At 44.8% G+C, this 24,885-nt stretch overlaps 1 protein-coding gene across 2 annotated transcripts in view; it reads right to left on the bottom strand.

The window, feature by feature from the left end:
* The window catches only part of LOC126251651 (tripartite motif-containing protein 2-like), a 419,447-nt gene that overhangs the window by 202,054 nt on the left and 192,508 nt on the right, over nucleotides 1-24,885 (bottom strand). The window lies entirely within an intron of this gene.

Genomic DNA, 24,885 nt, shown 5'->3' with positions numbered 1-24,885 from the left:
TTAGTTAGGTTTAAGTAGTTCTAAGTTCTAGGGGACTGATGACCACAGATGTTAAGTCCCATAGCGCTCAGAGCCATTTGAACCAAAAATATAGCGCAACTATAATTATGTGGGTAGCCCACATTCCCCGATCTGAATGCTTACTCCTAGGTATTTCACGGAAGTTACTGTTTCTGGCGAATTGTGGTCATTAGTGTAATTCCATAGTAGCGGCATTCTTCGCCTATTTTTGCGTAATATGATATAGTTATTTATGTTCAGAGTCAACCCCCAGTTCCTGCACCATTCATCAATCTTCTTCAGGTTTTCTGTAAATAGCTATTCTTGGTTTTGCTACGTTCTTACGCACAACTATATCATCTAGCTTCTGACGTTAGACGCTAGATGATTTATATAGCATTATAAACAGGCATGGTCTTGTCACACTTCTTTGGGGTACTCTTGAGATTACCTTGTATATCTAGATTTTGTTTTGTTCAGAGCTATGTGTTGAGTTTAATCTGCACGGAAGTCTTTTACCCCGTCACAAATCTTGTCCGATACTCGATAAGCTCGTATTTTTTTCACTTAGAAGAATAATTACAGCTAAGTTATCATTTCCCTCAACTTTTCCACAGATTAAGGTAACGATATTATGGTCCTCAGTAGGTAGTCTACTGTCTTCCTTAAACCACTGAAGCAGTTCTACAATGGTCTGATTTATTCCACCAGTGCAAAAATTATCGATTCACATCTTTAGTCCGAAAGACAGTTAGAGCAACAGATAGATTATAATCCACTATACTGCACTTTTTTCAAATTTAACCTTTTTGTGAAATACACTATCGGTTACATTGACCAGTGTCACAATACGTGCACCTCAATGTCACGGAGCTCCTTAAGCTACAACACTGATCGGAAGACGGCCGTATATCGCAGGTGAAACTGCTAATTTCGAGAGTAAATCTGTGATTGTCACATTTGGTAAAAAATTCTATCATATGTATTACGCTTGACATAGAAAATATTATCTGAGCTATAAAAATGTGCTTAAAAGGCAATTGGACCAATCGGTGATTAATATAATTTAATACAAGCTAGAATGAAGCGTTACATTCCTGGCGCATGCACAAATTGTCTAGTAAAGCATTCACTTTTGCTATAAGCACTGCAGGAAAGCGATATCTATATCTAATACTTCCATCTCATCTGCATTTTCCACTAAGAAGGAACGACCATACACATAATAAATTAATATACGTGTAACGGCAGTAGTCACAATTAGAGTGTCAGAAAAATTTTATTGAAACATATTAAACATAATTCCTTTAAGTGCGCAGGCGATATTGGTTGCTTGGAAGAGCCTTGTTAGCTGCTATTTACAGAAGATGAACTACTTTCTCCGAATCTCAGGACTTTGATAGAGGTTACCTGTTATCTTGCACAGCTGTGATTCAGCATTCCAGCACCTTTAGTTTACCTTTGACGGGATGCTAAACTATAATTTTCCTCAACATAGAAGTCTTTCCACGCACTCCCCAAGTTAAGATAGGACTCATGATTCTCTTTTACATCAGAGTTATATTACTAATAAAAATTGAATAGTCTCATGAAATTCACACAGAAATTAGATGGCGCCCACTGATTGTGTACGCGTGTGAGACCAACACCAACTCAAAGGAAGGCCTCGGCGCTTGTTAGTGACGTCACGTCAGCTAGGCACGGCGAACGCCAGGTCTGTTGCAGGCAGAAACGCCTGGGCGTGCTTATCACTATAAATCTCACATTTTTGGACAAAATGTGTGGTATTGTTTTGGATTCTGCAGTTTTATTTAAATGAAAGATTTTCTTACTATCGTAAAGCTACAAATGAATATCATAGTTCTGTATTACTGAATCCTGTCGAAACAAGCGTAGATCAATATGAGAAGATGCTTTGCTCCATTGCAAGCTTCGGAAATTTTACATTCTAGTAACTATATTTACTTGATCCATTTTGATATCGAAACTTACCCCAACCCCCTTACAGTGAACTCGTTTCTTTTATTTATTTATTTATTTATTTTCGTTTGACATCGTCACTGGAAATGTGAAATAATTTACATGTGTAAATGTCCAACTGTTGTCAGTCATTAGATTACAGTCGTTTTCAACGAAAGAAATTCTAAACAGGAAACAAAATAGCTTCATACATCGAAAATAGATTCAGAAGGATGTAGGTTGCAGTAGGTACTGGGAGATGAAGAAGCTTGCACAGGATAGAGTAGCATGGAGAGCTGCATCAAACCAGTCTCAGGACTGAAGACCACAACAACAACATCGAAAATACTGCTGAGTTTAAACTTTTTTTAAACAAGCACATTAGAAAAGATAAATATTCCCCTCTTGCAACTGAAAGGAGAAACTTTCTAAGATAAAAAAATTTTATTTGATAAAACAAGTATCTCTCTTTTGCCTCTTCTTCTGTCCCCCACCCCCTCCCCCAACGTGTACAATCGCAAGATATTTCATTAACATCCAGTGCTACTCACCTCATAGTCAACCAAGATACCTAAAGAAGAGCACCAATATGTTCACAGTTTCTTGTAAAAGCAACCCAGTACAAGCGTAACTTCCTCAGATTTACAAATAAGGTAAATAAGCACGAATTCTGTTGCTGCTGGACCATAAAGTTGTTTTTGTATGTCAGTCCTTAAAACAGGTGGAAATTTAAGTTCAGGAGTACACTATTTGTTAAGAAGTGTAATGAATTGCACAATTAATTGATTGCAGAAATGTCTCAGGACAATGTGCGTTGGTCAACTACCGCCAATAGTTTCACATTTTCCTGTGTCAGAGAGGGAGACACCACCATTGTGAGTATGCCTGCAACAGACCTGGCGTTCGCCGTGCCTAGCTGACGTGACGTCACGAACAAGCGCCGAGGCCTTCCTTTGAGTCGGTGTTGGTGAGACGCATCATCTCCATCATCAGGTTTTAGCAGAGCGCCGATTTTCGAAGTGGTGTATCCTTCAGAATCAACAGTAGTTTTTTCTTCAGTTAATTAATGATGGACTCAAACGTCTGACAATAAATAAAACGTATGCACTATCATGTCAATGTTTTACACAGACAACGTTTACCCAAGTGATTACTCTAGTTTCATTACAATTTTTTGCATTTATAATATGACAAACTAGTTTGAAGTTTCTCTCCAGATATAAACTTTATACCAGAATTTCCATATTTCGCCTCTGCCCCATCATCTGGTTTGTCTTGCTAGAATAACAGATCGGATTTCGCAAGGGTAGATACTGCGTTGATAATGTTTCCGTTATGAAACAGATAATTGAGGAAGGAAAAATGTGAGACGGCAGAATCTCCCTAAAAATTTACAGGGCATGTCGAAGCTTTTGATGGAGTATGTATGAAAAAGTTATAGGGCATCATGGGCTAAAGATAAATCACGGAGCGTCCGAAGACAAGACACATATGTGCTAAGAAGAGAGCAGGAGAATCAATTTCGAATACATGAATATGGGGGGTACGACGAGCTGCTCTTTGTAGCTAATTTAATTTAACTTATACACTGATGACGTCATTAAGGAATCTTGCGCAGTCAGGTTTTGATAATGACAACTATCGATAGCTGTGTTTTGACGCTCTTTTTTTTCCATGATTAGGCATTGGTTTCGGATTTTGAAACATTACAGCGAGCTCTGTTGTACTGAATGAAGTAATGCAACAGTGCTGCAGTGTCGTCGACCATCGACAATGTCGCAGAAGCAGCCGACCAGCGTAAAGATGCTGGGTTACCTTGATAGGGTAAATCAAGTAAATAAAATTACCTTCATTAAACATATTGCATAAGATAGAATTACACTACCTCGTGTCCACACAGTGCCACCGGCGGCGCCAACCCCGACGAGGCTTCAGTCACACCTCGAGGGAGTTGCGACGTGCCGCCGACGCCGCGTAGCGGTTATAAAATACGACCGCTAGGGACTAGCGAGCCAGTTCGGTCTGAAGTTCAGATCGAATCTACTTCTGCTTCCAGTGACACAGTCATCGCGCCGGCTCTCTGTCGTGCTTAGGTCACACTTTTATATTTGGAGTGTTGTGCCTAACGGACAGTGTTTGCACTCATAGTAACCGCACTTAGTACATTTTATACTGCGAGATCTAGACTTGCCATCTCTCGCAAATCAGTGCCTTCGGTTGCTTCTTTGTTTAACGAGGAAATCAATATATATGTATATGCAATTCCACGCGTGCTCCCATCAGTCACAGTTGTGGAGAGCTGTAAAGATAAGTGGAAAATTTCTTAAAAATTTATTTTGTTCGTCTCAGTTGCATGAATATATAATTTATTGTTGCAGTGGTTACAGTTTGGGGCTGACTGGCCCATTCTCAAAACCGCACACCTTGTTCTTTACCGTAACTAGTCATGCGACACGGTGCCAAGAGGCACAAACCAAAGTTCGGTTGTGTCGTTCAGTTATAACAGTAGATACGTAAGCTATCTTATCAATGAGAGTATTTATTGTTCGCAGTTCTACATCTACATCGATACTCAGCGAATCACATTTAAGTTCCTGGCAGAGGGTTCATCGAACCACCTTCACAATTCGCTATTATTCCAATCTCGTGTAGAGAGCGGAAAGAACGAACACCTATAGCTTTCCGTACGAGGTCCGATTTCCCTTATTTTATCATGGTGATCGTTTCTCCATATGCAGGTCGGTGTCATCAACATATTTTCGCATTCGGAGGAGAAAGTTGGTGATTGGAATTTTGTGAGAAGATTCCGCAGCAACGAAAAATGCCTTTGTTTTAATGATGTCCAGCCCAAATCCTGTATCATTTCAGTGACCCTCTCTGCCATATTTCGCGATAACACAAAACGTGCTGCCCTTATTTTTGAACTTTTTCGATGTACTCCGTCAATCCTATCTATTAAGGATTCCACACCGTGCAGCAGTATTCTGAAAGAGGACAGACAAGCGTAGTGTAGGCAGTCTCGTTAGTAGAAATGTTACATTTTCTAAGTGTCCCGCCAATAAAACGCAATCTTTGCGTAGCCTTCCCCGCAACATTTTCCATGTGTTCCTTCCAATTTAATTGTTCCTAATTGTAATTCCTAGGTATTTAGTTGAATTTACTGCCTTTAGATTTGACTCATTTATCGTGTTTAACGGTTTCCTTTTAGCACTCATGTGGATGACATCTCACTTTTCGTTATTCAGGGTCAATTGCCAATTTTAGCACCATACAGATATCTTTTCTAAATTGTTTTGCAACTTGTTTTGAGCTTCTGATGACTTTATTAGTCGATAAACGACAGTGTCATCTGCAAACAACCTAAGACGGCTGCTCTCCCAAAGTGTTTATATAGATAAGGAACAGCAAAGGGCCTATAACACTACCTCGGGGAACACCAGAAATCATTCTGTTTCAAGCGATGACCTTCCGTCAATTACTACGAACTGTGACCGCTCTGACAGGAAATCACGAATCCAGTCACATTACTAAGACGATTATCAATAAGCACGCAATTTCGCTACAAGCCGCTTGTGTGGTACAGTGTCAAAAGCCTTCCGGAAATCCAGAACTACGGAATCAATCTGAAATCGCTTGTCAATAGCACTCAACCTTTCATGCGAGTAAAGAGCTAGTTGTCTTTCACAAGAACGATGTTTTCTAAATCCATGCCGGCCGCTGTGGCCGAGCGGTTCTAGGAGTTTCAGTCGGGAATCACGCGGCTGCTACGGTCGCGGGTTCGAATCCTGCCTCGGGCATGGACGTGTGTGATGTCTTTAGGTTAGTTAAGTTTAAGTAGTTCTGAAGTCTAGGGGACTGATTACCTAAGTCTTTAAGTCCCATAGTGCTTAGAGCCATTTGAACCATCTAAATCCATGTTGAGTGTATGTCAATAGACCTTTTTCTTCGAGGTAATTCATAATGTTGGAACACAATATATGTTCCAACATCCTGCTCCATATCGAAGTTAATGATACGGGCCTGTAATTTAGTGGATCACTCATACTACCTTTCTTGAATATTGGTGTGACCTGTGCAACTTTCCAGTCTTTGGGTACGGATCTTTCGTCGAGCCAACGGTTGTATACGATTGCCAAGTATAGAGCTATGGCATCAGCATAGTCTGAAAGGAACGTAATTGGTATACAGTCTTGACCAGAAGACTCGTTTTTATTAAATGATTTAAGTTGCTTCACTGCTCCGAGGATATTTACTTCTACGTTATTCATCTTGGCAGCTGTTCTTGATTCGAAATCTGGAATATTTACTTTGTCTTCTTTTGTGAAGGCATTTGGGAAGGCTGTGCTAAGTGACTCTGCTTTGGCAGCACTATCTTCATAGTATCTCGATTACTATCGCAAACAGAAGGGATTGATTGTGTCTTGCCATTAAAAAACTTCACATACGACCAGAATATCTGGGTTTTCTGCCAGGTATCGAGACAAAGTTTCGTAGTGGAAACCATTATAACCGTCTCGCATTGAAGTCTGCGCTAAATTTCGAGCTTCTGTAAAATATCGACAATATTGGGGATTTTGCGTCTATTTAAATTTGGCATGTTTCGTTGTTTTTACAACAGCATTCTGACCCGTTTTGCGTACCAAGGAGGATCAGCTCCGTCGTTTGTTAATTTACTTTGTATAAATCTCTCAATTGCTGCTGATACTATTTCTTTGAATTTAAGCCACTTCTGGTCCACACTTACATCTTTAATTTGGAAGGAGTAGAGAATGTCTCTCAAGAAGGAGTCAAGTGAATTTTTATCTGCTTTTTTGAATAGGTGTATTTTTCGTTTATTTTTGTAGGATTTGAGGGTTACAATATTCAATATCGCTACGACAACAGTGTGTTCATTAATCCCTGTATCCGTTTTGATGCTCGTTATTAACTCAGGATCATTTGTTGCTACGAGGTCAAGTGTGTTTTCACAATCAAATGGCTCTGAGCACTATAGGACTTAACTTCTGAGGTCATCAGTCCCCTAGAACTTAGAACTACTTAAACCTAACTAACCTAAGGACATCACACACAGCCATTCCCGAGGCAGGACTCGAACCTGCGACCGTAGCGGTCGCGCGGTTCCAGACTGTAGCGCCTAGACCCGCTCGGCCACTCCAGCCGGCGTTTTCACAATCGTTTGACTTTATGTACATAGCTATTCGTGTCTTTTGGCATCATGTTGTACAACTAGTTATGGTTAAGTACCAGGAGTGTCGTTTGAGAAAGGTCGAGTCAGCCCGAAACCAGTAACCACTACAGAAATAAATTGTATATTCATGCCACTAAGACGGACACAAAAAAACTATAGAAGTTTCCACAATACCAAGCAGCTGCGGACGTACCGTCCCGAAGCAGCATGCGTCGAATCAGCAATTAAAGTTAAGTGAAAATACGGACTTCATAAAGAGTTCTGTTATTTCGCTGCGAGTATTAATCCGACTGTTCTCTTTTTCCACCTGCGTTTATAAGAGGAGAATCCACCAAGTGCAATTCTCAAATTTCGCAGCATACATCAGAATAGACAACATTTTGTTGCCCATCTGAAGTCCGTTGCATGTTGGTTATTAATAAGCATTATATTATATTACTGCATATTAATAATCCATTAAGTAGGTCGGCCAATTTAGTTTCCTTGGTTGTACAATCACCAATTTAAGCGCTTGATATTGGCGCGATAATTGAAGAAAAGTTTAATACAGTGTGTGGTACAGTAAGCTGAACGTTAAGAATAAAGTACGGAAAGAAACAATTTGAAGTTCTGCAAGACTGGCGGTGCAAGCAGGTTTATACAGGTCCTTACTGACCGGGAGAGAAGTGCAGTCCACGTCTGTGAAATGCGATTTCTTCGATCAGTTGTGGGTGTAACTGAGACAGTGAGAAGAGAATTGAAGACGTAAGGCAGATACTCAACATTTTTGCAGTTTAAATGGCACCTTAGCATATCGTCAAAATTGGAGGCCTCATACTGAACCAATGAGCGATGAACGTTGGCAGAACGGTCTACACGTATCAGCCTGTGGCGTTCTGCAGAGTGGGCAAACTAAAGTGCAGATAGACAGATCAAGACTGAAGTTCGCAACAGGAAGAGGATGACGATGCATACAACAGGTTAAGGTCACAAGTAAAGCAAAATAAATCAGGTGTTGCTATGGGCATTGCTGCACGTCAGAGTGAAACAAAAACTTTCTTTTATTTAATCGTATGGTTAGGGCCCCCCGTCGGGCAGACCGTTCGCCAGGTGCCGGTCTTTCAATTTAACGCCTCTTCGACGACCTGCAGTCGATGAGGATGATAGAATGATGATGATGATGATGATGATGATGATGATAACACAACACCCAGTCCCTGGGCGTAGAACATTCCCCGACACAGCCGGGAATCGAACCCGGGCCCAGAGGATTGGCAATCCGTCACGCTGACCATTCAGCTACCGGGGGCGGACAAACAAAAACTGATAGTACTGAATAAATTTGTTGTAGCTGGCATTCACAGTCATAACAAATTTTTTGAAGGATATAATCTTTACGCCAGTGACAGATGATGTCCTTCAAATGCTAGTACTGTATTCCGTTTGTTAACATGATTTTTCCGACCGCGGTGTATCACCTACGCATGCCAAGATGTGCTAAACTGGTTGTTGGCGATCTTAATAATGCTATTTTACAGCGCTTGTATTTTACGATGTGATATCCAATGTCCTTCAGATATGCATGTCGTGACAATAATACACTCCTGGAAATGGAAAAAAGAACACATTGACACCGGTGTGTCAGACCCACCATACTTGCTCCTGACACTGCGAGAGGGCTGTACAAGCAATGATCACACGCACGGCACAGCGGACACACCAGGAACCGCGGTGTTGGCCGTCGAATGGCGCTAGCTGCGCAGCATTTGTGCACCGCCGCCGTCAGTGTCAGCCAGTTTGCCGTAGCATACGGAGCTCCATCGCAGTCTTGTAACACTGGTAGCATGCCGCGACAGCGTGGACGTGAACCGTATGTGCAGTTGACAGACTTTGAGCGAGGGCGTATAGTGGGCATGCGGGAGGCCGGGTGGACGTACCGCCGAATTGCTCAACACGTGGGGCGTGAGGTCTCCACAGTACATCGATGTTGTCGCCAGTGGTCGGCGGAAGGTGCACGTGCCCGTCGACCTGGGACTGGACCGCAGCGACGCACGGATGCACGCCAAGACCGTAGGATCCTACGCAGTGCCGTAGGGGACCGCACCGCCACTTCCCAGCAAATTAGGGACACTGTTGCTCCTGGGGTATCGGCGAGGACCATTCGCAACCGTCTCCATGAAGCTGGGCTACGGTCCCGCACACCGTTAGGCCGTCTTCCGCTCACGCCCCAACATCGTGCAGCCCGCCTCCAGTGGTGTCGCGACAGGCGTGAATGGAGGGACGAATGGAGACGTGTCGTCTTCAGCGATGAGAGTCGCTTCTGCCTTGGTGCCAATGATGGTCGTATGCGTGTTTGGCACCGTGCAGGTGAGCGCCACAATCAGGACTGCATACGACCGAGGCACACAGGGCCAACACCCGGCATCATGGTGTGGGGAGCGATCTCCTACACTGGCCGTACACCACTGGTGATCGTCGAGGGGACACTGAATAGTGCACGGTACATCCAAACCGTCATCGAACCCATCGTTCTACCATTCCTAGACCGGCAAGGGAACTTGCTGTTCCAACAGGACAATGCACGTCCGCATGTATCCCGTGCCACCCAACGTGCTCTAGAAGGTGTACGTCAACTACCCTAGCCAGCAAGATCTCCGGATCTGTCCCCCATTGAGCATGTTTGGGACTGGATGAAGCGTCGTCTCACGCGGTCTGCACGTCCGGCACGAACGCTGGTCCAACTGAGGCGCCAGGTGGAAATGGCATGGCAAGCCGTTCCACAGGACTACATCCAGCATCTCTACGATCGTCTCCATGGGAGAATAGCAGCCTGCATTGCTGCGAAAGGTGGATATACACCGTACTAGTGCCGACATTGTGCATGCTCTGTTGCCTGTGTCTATGTGCCTGTGGTTCTGTCAGTGTGATCATGTGATGTATCTGACCCCAGGAATGTGTCAATAAAGTTTCCCCTTCCTGGGACAATGAATTCACGGTGTTCTTATTTCAATTTCCAGGAGTGTAATTCTCCCCGTGCAGGATTCACAACAAGCGTGCGAGTACAGGACGTGGGTACATGGAGGTTTCGGTCGATCCGGGGAGCGTGTACAGATAGCCGAAGTGGTTAAGGTGACCACTCGAGTTAAGTGAGAAAACCAGATTCCACTCCCGGTCCGGAGCAGATTTTCATATGCCACTAATAAATTGCGCAGCTGATAATCATATCCGCAATCTGCGGATGGATCTTCTGATTTTAATAAAGTTACTGTACGACATTTACGCCGCAGTTTCCCCACCTGCTCGGGCAGAGAGGTTTTCGCCCAAGACGGTGAAGGGTTGCTGCCAGATGTGTACATAGGACGAACAAGGCGGCAGCTGTGTTTACCAGAGACTCAGCCGAAAGGGGTGGGAGCTAGCTGGCTGCCAGGGGCAGCACACAAACACAGCCAAGTGCCCTGGGATCCTGCTGGCTGCAGGGATGTCAGCAACACCGGTATCGCGTCGAGTCTCGTCACGGCAGGTAGGATTTCCTCGCTTCCTGCTCTGCCGTGGCGTCGCGTGTCCAGGTCGTCAGCCTAGCACTCCGTTACACTGTGGCACATTCCCGAAGCACGAAGCTACCAAACGAGCTGACCAAATACGGTATCTCTGCGATAAGTACCATTATTCTTATGCTTAATTATCAAATTCAAATTTTTTCCACCTGAAGGTCCTAACTGCATGGCATGCTAGTGTAACAAAATGTTTACAGCGTCCAGAAATCACGCGGGCCTGATTCGGGCCCAATCGACGACCGTTGGTTAGGTACACTGAAGTACCCTGCGTGTTCAGCTCTTAGACGGCACGCACACGCTCGCCATTACTGAAACAATAATAATAATAATAATTATGTCAACATAAACTGAGGTGACAGAAGAAGTGGAATTGCACGTAGTGATATGCGCATATACAGATTGGCGGTAGTATCGCTTACACAAGATATAAAAGGGCAGTGCATTGGGTGAGCTGTCATTCATGTGAAAAGGTTTCCGACTTTATTATGAGCGCACGGCGGGAATTAAAAGCTTTGAAGGCAGAATAGTTGTTGGAGCTAGATGCACGGGACATTCTATTTCAGAAATCGTTAGGGAGTTCATTATTTCGAGATCCACAATGTCAAAAACGTGCCGACAATATCGAATTTCAACCATTAACTTCACCACGGAATAACGCAGTGGCCGATGGTCTTAACGGAAGAAGCGTTTGCGTGGAGTTGTCAGTGCTAACAGACAAGGAACACTGCGTGAAATAACAGCAGAAATCAACATGGGAGGTCCGACGAACATATCTGTTAGGACAGTGCGGCGAAATTTGGCGTTAATGGGTTATAGCAGCAGACGACAGACGCGAGTGCGTTTGCTAACAGCACGACGTTGTCTGCAGCGCCTCCATATCTGTTGGACCCTAGACGACTGGAAAACCGTGGCCTGGCCAAATAAAGGTCCAGATTTCAGTCGCTAAGAACTGATGGTGGAGTGCGAGTGTGGCGCAGACCCCACGAAGCGGTGGTTGCTCCATAGTACTGTGCGGTGTGTTGATACATGGAATGGGCAGGGACCTCTGGTCCAGCTGAACCGACCATTGACTAGAAAAGGTTATGTTCGGCCACTTGGAGACCATTTGCAGCCATTCGTGTATTTCATGTACCCAAACAAAGATAGACTTTTTCTGGATAACAATGCGCATGTCACAGGCCCACAGTTGAGCGAATGATTTGGACATCCTGATCGCCCGACATGAATCCTATTCAACACAATCGAAAGGTCCGGTCGTGCACAAAATCCTGCACCGGCAACACTTTCACAATTGTAGACGGCTATACAGGCAGCTCGTGGTCTCGCGGAAGCCTTCTCGATTCCCGAACACGGGGTCCTGCTTTCGATTCCCGGCAGGTTCAGGGATTTTCACCTGCCTCGAGATGACTGGGTATTGTTGTTTCGTCTTCTTCTTCATCTTCATCATCATCATCATCATCATCATCATCATCATCCATCTCCATTACGGTCGGAGGAAGGCAATGGCAAACCACCTCCGGTAGGACCTCGCCTAATACGGCGGTGCGTCCCCTACACTCTGTCAAGGAGTATGGGACTTTATCATCATCATACAGGCAGCACGGTTGAATATTTCTGCAGGGAACTTCCATCGAATTGCTGAATCGATGCCTCATCTAGTTGCTGCACTACGCTCGGCAGGAGGTTGTCCGTCACGAGAGAAAGAGAGAGAGATAGCAAGGCTTCTGCGAACTTTCTTGCAGTAGTCTTTTTAGACATGGTAACAGCCTGAAAGGAAGAAAGTTATCAGACGCAGCCTATGCAATGACTCAAGCCACAAACAGTCGTAACGTCCTTCGTCTCTGTCAGTACACCAGTCGTTCTCGTGCGCGCGCGGGTGTGTGTGTGTGTGTGTGTGTGTGTGTGTGTGTGTGTGTGTGTGTGTGTGGCGACCCGATTGTGTGTGTGTGTGTGTGTGTGTGTGTGTGTGTCGACCCGAGTCTATCAGCGACGGCACTAGCAGCTGCGAACCAGACTGCTTCTCGCTATGTCGTCTCCTTATCTGCCTGCGTCCGCAGTTTTATGGCGAGAGGGGGAACTTAGCACTGCTGGCGGTACAGGTTGCTGACTTTCGTAGACAAGCAGGGCGAGGCGGCAAAACTTCTCAGAGTGAGATTCTGAAGCCACGCACAAGGATTTGTAATGCCAGGTTATAGGGTAATTGTTCTAGACTGACAATGAGATGCAACTGACGATTTCAGCAGATTTAAATGTGATTGTGTGTCAAAGTAATATACTAATCGCTGGCGTTCGAGTATCCTGTTGACGTCTCCGGTGTTTCCGAATTAAATTTAGGTTTTTAAATGCGCCTTCTGCAAACCACAAGATATTTCTTTTTTTCTATTTGCTGCGACACCTGTCTGTCATATTCTATGATTTCGATTTATTCCTGTAAACATAATATGCAAAGTCAACGGTTTTTCTGTTTTACGGTTCATACTGTACCATGTGCATTTTTTACCTTCATTCCACGCCAGGTCGGCCGACCTAGTTTCTCAGGATCAGGAGGCTGCCCGACCCGTTGATGTTATTCGTTACCGCACTAGGAACTGATATCCCTTATTTACACATACACAAGGGACTGAGCGACGAGGGAGGGCGGGGCGGCTTACAGTGTAAAAAAGAATCAAAATCATCGTCTAACGCACCATTTTTCGAGTAATAAGGACTGGAGCGCGTAAAAGCGACATCAAACATAAAAAACAATCCAAGGTGGTCGAAAGTCGAAGTATTGGCTTACTAGTCTGATATTTAATGTACTTCTCAAGTTAAATGATATTGTACAACGCACGCCGGTGGAAGAGCTATGACAATTAGCAGCGCTTTTATCAGCTTTCAACTGGGAAGCGCAAAGTACTGATGGCTGTACCGGTGCTACGCGACTAAAAATAGCTGCAGGAACGCTGACGCGTCACCATAGAGACGTATACAAAATCGTGTTGCCATGATTGGTATTGGTAGACGGAAGCAGCCGCGCCAAACCCACTGTAAAATGTTAGTGCTCCTCTTTCCCGGTACTAGCTACAGCCGTTAGAGTTGGGGAAGACTAGAAAGCAGACAACATTAGCTACGGTTAATTGAAAAACAAAATGTGCGGTCTGAGAAAGCAAGTATAGTTAAATGTAGAGGGAGATGTACATTGGGGAACACACTAGTCATTTTGCACTTTTATAAATACCATATGAACGAATCATAATGAAAGTGTTTCATCGTGAAAATATACGACATTAGTAGTCAAAAGTCACAAGAACAAATGAAAAATGTCGCTTTGATATCATTAATCACATTTAAAGTGATATGATTCCACTAACAGTTCCTAACGCCGGACACACTGTATGAGAAACGAAATCTTAGAAAAATGATAAATAGAACAGTAGTTTAAATGCTGTTATAGACGTTCAAAGTAACAATTGATTGCTTTCTGTTGAAACGTTGTGCTCTTTGAAGATAGGTAGGTGGGACACACTGTAAGGAAAATTCGGAATGCTCTTTCATGAAATCCTGAACAAATTTACGGCCCACAGTTTTGTTCTTCCTGCTGAACTGATGTTCAAATCTTTCGCTAAATCATAAGCTATTTTGAAAACTTATGTTTTGTTTAGGGGCAAAAAACTGTTATCTAAATATTTAAGATATTTGATTAGTTGATTTTTCAAACATCGGGGAAACTATTTTTAAATCTGCCCAAATTAGGCGCTATTGTTGTTCTTTCGCCTGATTTGAGAGCAGCAACATGTTCTCTCTACGAGATGTTAGGGACAGAAGTGCACTGTTACTTCCTTGATGCTGAATTTTCCACCTAATACACCGTCGACAGCTTGCGTCATTGTACCTCATCTCATTTTCATTTTATTATTATTATTATTATTTGAAACTGCCAATCCCCGCAAAATGTAATACAACTTCAGTACGTCTGGCTTTGAAATTGATTCTGTCTGGGATTGGGCACAAACTTAGTGTCCGAAACTAAGGCCAAAACGAAAGGTTTACACTTACCGCTATTCAAATGGAGGTAAGTTTCGTTACCAATGGGACGTTACCTTATTCTTAATTCACACACATTTAAATCAAATTATAGTTACCAAAAATTCTTGTTCAGATTATCTACGTAACATTAGTAACAATAGATGATCACTTGACGACGTATTTCTCACCCTGACAGGGACAAAGCAAAGCGGCGTGAGAAACAACCAAGCGTGTTCTCCTTCTACTGCAACACAGCCGGCTTCTGCATTCCAGCATGCAAATGGGTAAACCAAACCTGTCCGGCGCTGGGGCCGGTCCCCCAATGGGGCAAGTTCCCCTCCTAATCCCTCGCCTTAATATCGCTACTGATTGTAATACTGTGTAACAGTTCTTAAGTGGAAATCGTTTGTGTGATCACATACTGTAGCACTACTAATCACGCGATCTGGAACTGGAGGAATGGAATAATGAGTGTATGTGCAGTCGCAGTCTCTCTCTCTCTCTCCCTCTCCCTCTCTCTCTCTCTCTCTCTCTCTCTCTCCACTCCCCCAAGCGGCCCAGGCGAGGTCTCTGCTACGTCAGCAGACACTGGCGCTCTCCACTGCACAGCGAAACAGATCCAATAGAGTTACGCAGAAATACTGTTTTTCTCAGGAAAGGTTAGCTGCAAAACGCTTATTGGAACTCCACTGCTGTACACACTTTTTTTATAGCACACATACAGCTGCAGATGACGGCGAGCGTGCTAGGTGCATGTCGTGCCAAGAAAGAGTCACGCTTTGACTATGCTGATTTGAGGGCAGGGAGCTGGTAAACAGTCTCTCTACAGCTGTTGATTAGCAAACAGGAAATAGCTCAGTTCTGACAGAACAGGGCGGCACTGTCGAAAGCACAAACTATTTGGTGAGGGAAATACAAAAACATTTGAAACTGGGGTAACTGGACGGGGATACGAAGGAGGTGAAACTCATAAGGACTTCTGGTAACAATGACTTGGAGCGCTGCAAGGTTATCATATTTTTGGTGTTCTGTGGGGATTCTGATAATGCCCTTTAGAACAGAGTTGCAGTCAGTTATTTCCTCTTCGCTCTGTTCGCTTCTAGTATATTATTTAGGGAGAGTATACCAGAACCATACGGCAGACTGAACTCTTATTCAGGATAATGGGCTTCGTACCGTAATCAGTCGGTTCGGATTTGGGTTCATCGGTGTCTGTAATTACCTGTGGTAGTTCCTATGAGGTTACCTATAGCGAAGCTGCGGTCGATTCTTGCCACCGTCAATTCGAGCTCGTGCTCCAAAGGGAAGGAGGGCTGACCGTCCCGTGGACGTCGAGGTCATTAGAGATGAAACGAGCTATAATTAAGGAAATGCGGGCAACGTAATCGGCCATGTTCTTTTGAAAAGAAATATCCCGGCAACTGCCTTAAGCGATTTACTAAAAACCACACAAAACACCAATCAGGGAGGCCGCACACTTCCGCCATTCGCGGCCATTGCCTTAACCATTGCGCCACCTCGCTAGATAGCTTGTGTGCATTTTCTCGTGGTTTCGATGAGGACAGAATTTCCTTTGCTGCTTCGTTGCTAGCTTGATGCTTCCTACCTACACATCAACCATCCGTCCGTCCGTCCGTCCGTTCGTTCTTGTCAACAACAGTCGCCCCCGCGTAAAAACTTTCAATCCGCTGGCTGAACGCGCCTAAAGATTAACAACAGAACTAAATAAAACCTCAGTCACAGGGTATATTTTTCTTGGCTGCTTGCTACAACATTAACAATTTTCTTCCGTCAGTTTTCTGCAAACGTGTATTCAAAGGAGGTCATAACCCTCCACGGAACTGTGATGTTTTTTCGACAAAGCTAGACTAACCTCAAGGTTCAGCTAAGTTATCGTTCTGTCATCCACTTCGTATCAACACTTTTTGCAGTTAATGCGAGATACACACTGTTTACTTCTGCCTGATAAGAGGCTGCACCAGAAGCCAGAATGCATTTCCTTCTGTATCAACAACGTCTGGCTCGACTATCACGGCGGAAGAGTAAACACCTCGCTGTACCTGTTTTGACGGCGCCTTCCAGACATATGTCAGGCTGTTATCACGTGCAGCTGAGCTTCCTTTGTGGTTCCCTCTGCCACTGGAATGTTCCCATTCTAGTGTGTCTAGCCACACACGTCCGCCCTCTATGTTTACGGCGCAGCACGTTCTAACTATTAGATGGCGTTTTCACACTGAGCACTGTAAAGCACTGCTTTCTAGTTTTGCGACCACTTACCCTGGTGTTCCGAGCGATTAACGTGAGGGTTTAGAATGCGATCATTCTCTTTCATCTATAAAACCAATTAAATACATGTACAGCCTTCTTCCAAAATTACATTTACAGCTCAGTAACGTTTATGGCTAATAGAAAACTAACTCCTGAAAAAAATTACTATTATCATTGCGTACCAAGAACATTATTATTTACCATTATAGAGTTTTGTATGCGCTCTAGTATTGCTACTTAATATACGACCAACTGAAATTACGATGTACTGTTTGTTTCGTTTTGTTTCAGGGCGCAAAAACAATTAGGGTCATACGCGCTCATGTCAGAAGCGTAGAACACGAAGACGAAAAAGGAGTTAAAACCGACTACACGTTAAGCCCAATCGACGGAAGGAAAGACAGCTAAAAACAGGGACTAAGAGAAAGGTCTATAAAATACTCTATAGAGAAACGTAGGTCTTGAACTAAAGATTAAATGTCGTTCTCCATATTGTTAAGAAGGATCAAAAGTAAAACGCGGTCGATAACCCGAGCATCGATCACTAAAGCGGCCAATAACTCAGACAGCAAACATAAATGAGAAAGTAGATGGTGTAAAAAAGGCATTCTGTTAGGAAATTGCGAACCGTCAAAGGTTTAGGGCAAAGAGCACCAAGATGTGGGGCGATACCACTTAACAAATGGCGATGGCTAAAAGGTCACTGCCCAATTCGCAACCTAGCTAAAACGATCTCTTCCTGGCAGGAGGGCCAGGAGGAGGTCGTCCAAGCCGCTGAGAGAGGTTTAATTGCGCGGAGCTTGTTCCCATGAAGGGAGGACCAGTGGTGATGCAAAAGTGACACAACTTGCTGACAGATGGCAACACAGAGATCATCGGAGGGAATGGAAGAACTAGCGGACCGAGAAACGAGGACTGCAGTCTTGCCAGCAGCGTCAGCGGCCTCGTTTCCCGTCACACCGACGGGATCAGGGACCCACATAAACATCACAGTGGCTCTATGAGGGGAGAGCAAGTGACAACTTTCCTCGACCCGTCGCTCTAAGTGATGGACGGTGTACAGAGCACACAGGCTCTGAAGGGCACTGAGACAGTCGGAGTACATGACACAATTGAAAATCCCGTGTCGCCAGTTGTACTGAGTGGCCTGATACAGGGCAAGGAGTTCCGCTGTAAATACTGAGCTGTGTTCCAGAAGCCGGTACCGAAAATCGTCGGTGCCAATGACGAAGTCACACCCGACACCACGGTCAGTCCGAGAGCCATTAGTGTGCACAAAGGCATTATCGCGAAGTTCCGTGCGAAGGTCGAGGAAATTACGGCGATAGAGCGAGGCTGGAATAGTGTCCTTAGGAAGAGAATGAAGGTGAAGGGTTCACACCCATTGGGAAAATGGCAGGTAGCGTGCTGCGTGAAGTTAAGCTGCCGGAGCAATAGCTGAAAGCGAACACCAGGAGGTAACAGAGAAGAGGGATGCGTCCCGTACTGGTGATCAGAGGAATCATCGAAGAACGAGGCATACGATGGGTGGCGGGGCATGGCAGACAAACGGCATGTGTATCTATAAAAGAGAAAATCTCGGCGGTACGACAGCGGCAGTTCGGGAGCTTTTGCATAAGTACTCTCAACCAGGCTAGTGTAAAATGTGTCAGTGGCCAAACAGATGCCACGATGGTGGATAGTAAGAAGACGTAAGAGGGACGGACGTGCAGACGCATAAACGAAACACCCGTAGTCTAGCTTCGAACGGACAAGGGACCGGTACAAACGATACCGCTGAGGACACGTAGGACATTGAGGGACCACGTACAGCGGGCGTCCAGGTAAGACACGAGGGAGGACCAAGAAAGTATCCTATCGAGCATGGGCCCCAGGAATTATGTAGTTTCAACAAACAGAAGAACAACAGGCCCAAGATGTGAAGACTGAGGAAGATACCTATTCCGCCGCCAGAAATTCATACAAACGCTTTTGTCAGTGGAAAAGCGAAAGCCACCGTCGATGCTCCATGAGTAAAGACGATCGAGACAACGCTGAAGACGCCGCTCAAGGAGACAAGTACGTGGAGAACTGCAATAGATGGCAAAATCGTCAACGAAAGGAAGCCGGAGATGCCCGGTGGAGACATGCTATAATAGGGCTAATGGATAGCAAAGAGGGCGACGCTCAGCATGGAACCCTGAGGCACACCGTTTTCCTGGATAAAGGCAGAACCGACCCACACCTTGAAAACTCGGACTATTAAAAATTCCTGAAGGAAATGAGGCATGCAGCCACGGAAGCCCCACGTGTAGAGAGTACGGAAGGTAACATTCCTCCAGCAAGTGTCGTAGGCTTTCTTCAAATCGAAAAACACGACCACAGTCTGGTATTGCCGCAGAAAACCATTCATGACATGGATTGATAAAGTGACGAGATGGTCAACTACACAACGGCGTGCTCGAACTCCACACTGTGCTGTGGTTAGTAAATTGTGTGAGCCGAGCCACCATACCAGCCAGGCATGGTCATACGTTCCATCACCTTGCAAACACAGCTGGTGAGAGAAATGGGGCGATAACTAGAAGGAATGTGTTTTTCCTTACCGGGGTTAGGTATGTGTATGACAGTGGCTTCACAACAGCGTCTGGCAAACGTGCCCTCTGCCCAGATGCGATTGTACATATGAAGAAGAAAGTTCTTGCCTGCAAGAGAAAGGTCCTGCAACTTCTGAATGTGAACATCATCTGGCCCTGGGACGGAGGATCGGGATGAGGTGAGAGCATGATCTAGCTCCCACATAGTAAAGGCGGGATTGTAGCTCTCATGATTCTGAGAGGGGTATAGCCCGAAACTCCTCCACTCATTTCCGGTGGAAGAAGGCACGTTGATAGGGGGTGGAGCTCGAAATCTCAGCAAAATAGGGGCACAAGACGTTGGAGATAGCAATAGGGGCTACTATGACATTATCTGCTACTGTCAGGCCGGAAATTGGAGAATGGACCTTGGTCCCAGAGAGTCTTCGGAGGCTGACCCACACGACAGAAGAGGGAGTGGAACTGTTAAAAGAACTAGTAAATGAAATCCACGTATCCCGAAGAACGCGACGACACCGTGCATTCAACTGTTTATAACGAATACAGTTTGTCATGGTAGGATGGCGATTAAAAACGCGGAGAGCACGTCTCCAGGCGCAAATCGCGTTGTGGCATACCTCACTCCACAAAGTGGCCGTGACACGGCGCAGTAAAGAGGAAGTGCGAGGAATGGAACGTTCTGCGGCGGTAAGGATAATGTTTGTAAGATATTCTACCTGGTCGTCACAACTGGCGAAATGTTGTTCGTCGAAGGTCGCCAGGGAGGTCAGGAGTTCACTACACTCAGCTGGCGGCTACACGGGTAGCGGAGGCTGTGTGGCGTGGACTGGGCGGTTTTTTAGGTTAGAAGGCCTCGGGAAAGTACGGGGTGGGCTGCAATCTCAAAGGGTGCATGGCAAATACAGGACGTGCTTGGATCAAGGAACAGTCGGAATTGTAGTTGTAAATTGTTGTAGTTGTGCTGGGAAAGTCTCTGAGCTTCAAGCGCTAATAGAAAGCACAGAAGCTGAAATCGTTATAGGTACAGAAAGCTGGCTAAAGCCTGAAATAAATTCTGCAGAAATTTTTACGAAGTCTCAGACGGTGTTCAGGAAAGATAGATTAGGCAGAATTGGTGGTGGAATGTTTGTGTCTTTCAGTAGTGGTTTATCTTGTAGTGAAGTCGAAGTAGATACTCCGTGCGAACTGGTTCAAATGGCTCTGAGCACTATGGGACTCAACTGCTGAGGTCATTAGTCCCCTAGAACTTAGAACTAGTTAAACCTAACTAACCTAAGGACATCACAAACATCCATGCCCGAGGCAGGATTCGAACCTGCGACCGTAGCGGTCTTGCGGTTCCAGACTGCAGCGCCTTTAACCGCACGGCCACTTCGGCGTGCGAACTGGTATGGGTGGAGGTTATACTTAACAGCCGAACTAAGTTAATAATTGGCTCCTTCTACCGACCCCCAGACTCCGATGATATAGTTGCTGAACAGTTCAGAGAAAATTTGAGTCCCGTAACAAATAAATACCCCACTCATACGGTTATAGTTGGTGGGGACTTCAACCTTCCCTCGATATGTTGGCAAAAATACTTGTTCAAAACCGGTGGTAGGCAGAAAACATCTTCCGAGATTGTCCTAAATGCTTTCTCAGAAAATTATTTCGATCAGTTTGTCCACGAACCCACGCGAATTGTAAATGGTTGTGAAAACACACTTGACCTCTTAGCCACAAACAATCCAGAGCTAATAGAGAGCATTATGACTGATACAGGGATTAGTGATCACAAGGTCGTTGTAGCTAGGCTCAATACCGTTTCTTCTAAATCCACCAGAAACAAACGCAAAATAATTTTATTTAAAAAAGCGGATAAAGTGTCACTAGAAGCCTTCCTAAGAGACAATCTCCGTTCCTTCCGAACTGACTATGCAAATGTAGACGAGGTGTGGCTCAAATTCAAAGATATAGTAGCAACAGCAACTGAGAGATTCATACCTCATAAATTGGTAAGAGATGAAAGGTGGCTACACTGAGCCACAGCGCCAGAGATCGCTAGAGAGCATTGTTCCGCCGCCTCCACGGGAAGTGATTATTGGGAAGTCGTGGTAGTCAGTGCTTGGGGAGAGCTCGTAGTAGTCAGTTCGTGTTGAGATGTGCTAGTAGGGAGTGCTTGCTGAGATGTGATACTGAAAAATTCTTGTTGAGATGTTGTAATAGCGAGTCGGTGTGGAGATATATTGTAATAATTTGAGTGCTTGTCATCAATATATGAAGGTAACGAAACTTGATTTATTTTTCATTATTTCCATGTTTTAAATAATGCGTCATTACAGGTTCAGTCAACAAAGCATCTGGCTTGTGTTCTTGGATTAGAGTGTAATTGTGGTTCTCTTGAGTAATTATGGTATTTTTATTTCCTTTAATTAATTCAGTATAAATGTTATTTAAAAATTCTTGTGTTGTTGAAGAAGAACCGTGCCAGATGCGTACGTTGAGTCACACTCCCACACACAGAACAGTTACTCTTGTGCTTGTTGTTGCGTTGGTTTTATAGTTGCTGGGGACTTAATTAATTAATTGTGTTAATGAAAATTTCCATTTCATTCTTTGTTGTTGTTCTATGCAGTCAGATAGCGTAATAATACTAGTCAGGGCCAACCGTTACGAGACTTCGTAATCGGACAGACAGCTACTAGAGCAAAAATTAAAAATTATTTGCATTCTTTTTTTTTAATGAAGCCCCCATGCAGAGATGGAAATGATCCCCCGTGGTACACAAAACAGGTCTGATCGCTGTTGCAGAGGTAACGGAAAAAACATGCGAAGTTCAGAAGAACGCGAAATCCCGAAGATTGGCTAAAATTTACAGACGCGCGAAATTTGGCACGGACTTCAATGCGAGATGCCTTTAATAGGTTCCACAACGAAACATTGTCTCGAAATTTGGTAGAAAATCCGAAGAAATTCTGGTCGTATGTAAAGTACACAAGCGGCAAGACGCAGTCAATACCTTCGCTGCGCAGTGCCGATGGTACTGTTACCGACGACTGTGCCGCTAAAGCGGAGTTATTGAACGCAGTTTTCCGAAATTCCTTCACTAGGGAAGACGAATGGAATATTCCAGAATTTGAAACACGAACAGCTGCTAGCATGAGTTTCTTAGAAGTAGATACCTTAGGGGTTGCGAAGCAACTCAAATCGCTTGATACGGGCAAGTCTTCAGGTCCAGATTGTATACCGATTAGGTTCCTTTCAGATTACGCTGATACAATAGCTCCCTACTTAGCAATCATACACAACCGCTCGCTCACCGATAGATCTGTACCTACAGATTGGAAAATTGCGCAGGTCGCACCAGTGTTTAAGAAGGGTAGTAGGAGTAATCCATCGAACTACAGACCTATATCACTGACGTCGGTTTGCAGTAGGGTTTTGGAGCATATACTGTATTCAAACATTATGAATCACCTGGAAGGGAACGATCTATTGATACGTAATCAGCATGGTTTCAGAAAACATCGTTCTTGTGCAACGCAGCTAGCTCTTTATTCGCACGAAGTAATGGCCGCTATCGACAGGATATCTCAAGTTGATTCCGTATTTCTAGATTTCCGGAAAGCTTTTGACACCGTTCCTCACAAGTGACTTCTAATGAAGCTGCGGGCCTATGGGGTATCGTCTCAGTTGTGCGACTGGATTCGTGATTTCCTGTCAGGAAGGTCGCAGTTCGTAGTAATAGACGGCAAATCATCGAGTAAAACTGAAGTGATATCAGGTGTTCCCCAGGGAAGCGTCCTGGGACCTCTGCTGTTCCTGGTCTATATAAATGACCTGCGTGACAATCTGAGCAGTTCTCTTAGGTTGTTCGCAGATGATGTTGTAATTTACCGTCTAGTACGGTCATCCGAAGACCAGTATCAGTTGCAAAGCGATTTAGAAAAGATTGCTGTATGGTGTGGCAGGTGGCAGTTGACGCTAAATAACGAAAAGTGTGAGGTGATCCACGTGAGTTCCAAAAGAAATCCGTTGGAATTCGATTACTCGATAAATAGTACAATTCTCAAGGCTGTCAATTCAGCTAAGTACCTGGATGTTAAAATTACGAACAACTTCAGTTGGAAAGACCACATAGATAATATTGTGGGGAAGGCGAGCCAAAGGTTGCGTTTCATTGGCAGGACACTTAGAAGATGCAACAAGTCCACTAAAGAGACAGCTTACACTACACTCGTTCGTCCTCTGTTAGAATATTGCTGCGCGGTGTGGGATCCTTACCAGGTGGGATTGACGGATGACATCGAAAGGGTGCAAAAAAAGGGCAGCTCGTTTTGTATTATCACGTAATAGGGGAGAGAGTGTGGCAGATATGATACGATAATTGGGATTGAAGTCATTACAGCAAAGACGTTTTTCGTAGCGGCGAGATCTATTTACGAAATTTCAGTCAGCGACTTTCTCTTCCGAATGCGAAAATATTTTGTTGAGCCCAACCTACATAGGTAGGAATGATCATCAAAATAAAATAAGAGAAATCAGAGCTCGAACAGAAAGGTTTAGGTGTTCGTTTTTCCCGCGCGCTGTTCGGGAGTGGAATGGTAGAGAGATAGTATGATTGTGGTTCGATGAACCCTCTGCCAAGCACTTAAATGTGAATTGCAGAGTAGTCATGTAGATGTAGAGGAGTAAAGCCTCCAGTCAGCCTTAGGAAGCTGCCATTTGGGTGTGACGGAGATGGGGTAGGAGTTAGCAAACGGATAGCACACGGAAAATGGTCGCTCCAGTATTTGTCAGAGAGAACGGACGATGGGCAAACTGGGCAGTGCAAAGGAGAGGTCCAAATGGGAATAGGTGTGCATAGGGCCTGAAAGGAACGTGGGTGCAGACGGCGTTAAGTCGACTGAGAAGGTCAGCCAAGAGGACACCTCTCTGACAGGTTCTGGGAGAGCCCGAAAGGGGACAGTGCGCATTAAAGTCACCAAGCACCAGGAAGGGGTGAGGGAGTTGCCCAATAAGCTGGAGGAAGTCTGCCCTGGTGACACCAAATGACGGAGGGATGTAAATGGTACAAAGGGAAAAGGTGAGTGAAGAAGGAAAATGCGGACTGCAACAGCTTGAAGCTGGATAGTCAGAGAGATAGTTTGACTATGAATGTCATCCCAGATGAACAGCATGACTCCCCCATGAGTAGAATGTTGTCGACAGGGGGAATGTCCAAGCGGACCGGAAAGAAATGAGAGAGCTCAAAGTGGTCATGAAGACGCATTTTGTTTCCTGGAGGCAGAGAACATGCGGACGCTGCGATTGCGGCCAGAACAACGGTTGGCGGTGCGCACCAGCGACACGGAGGTCGGTCGGGCGAGGGTATCAC

The sequence above is a fragment of the Schistocerca nitens genome, chromosome 4, assembly GCF_023898315.1.
Source record: "Schistocerca nitens isolate TAMUIC-IGC-003100 chromosome 4, iqSchNite1.1, whole genome shotgun sequence".
Taxonomy (NCBI): Eukaryota; Metazoa; Arthropoda; class Insecta; order Orthoptera; family Acrididae; genus Schistocerca; species Schistocerca nitens.
The sequence above is the reverse complement of the archived record's forward strand: the minus strand, read 5'-3'. Positions and strand labels throughout refer to the sequence as shown.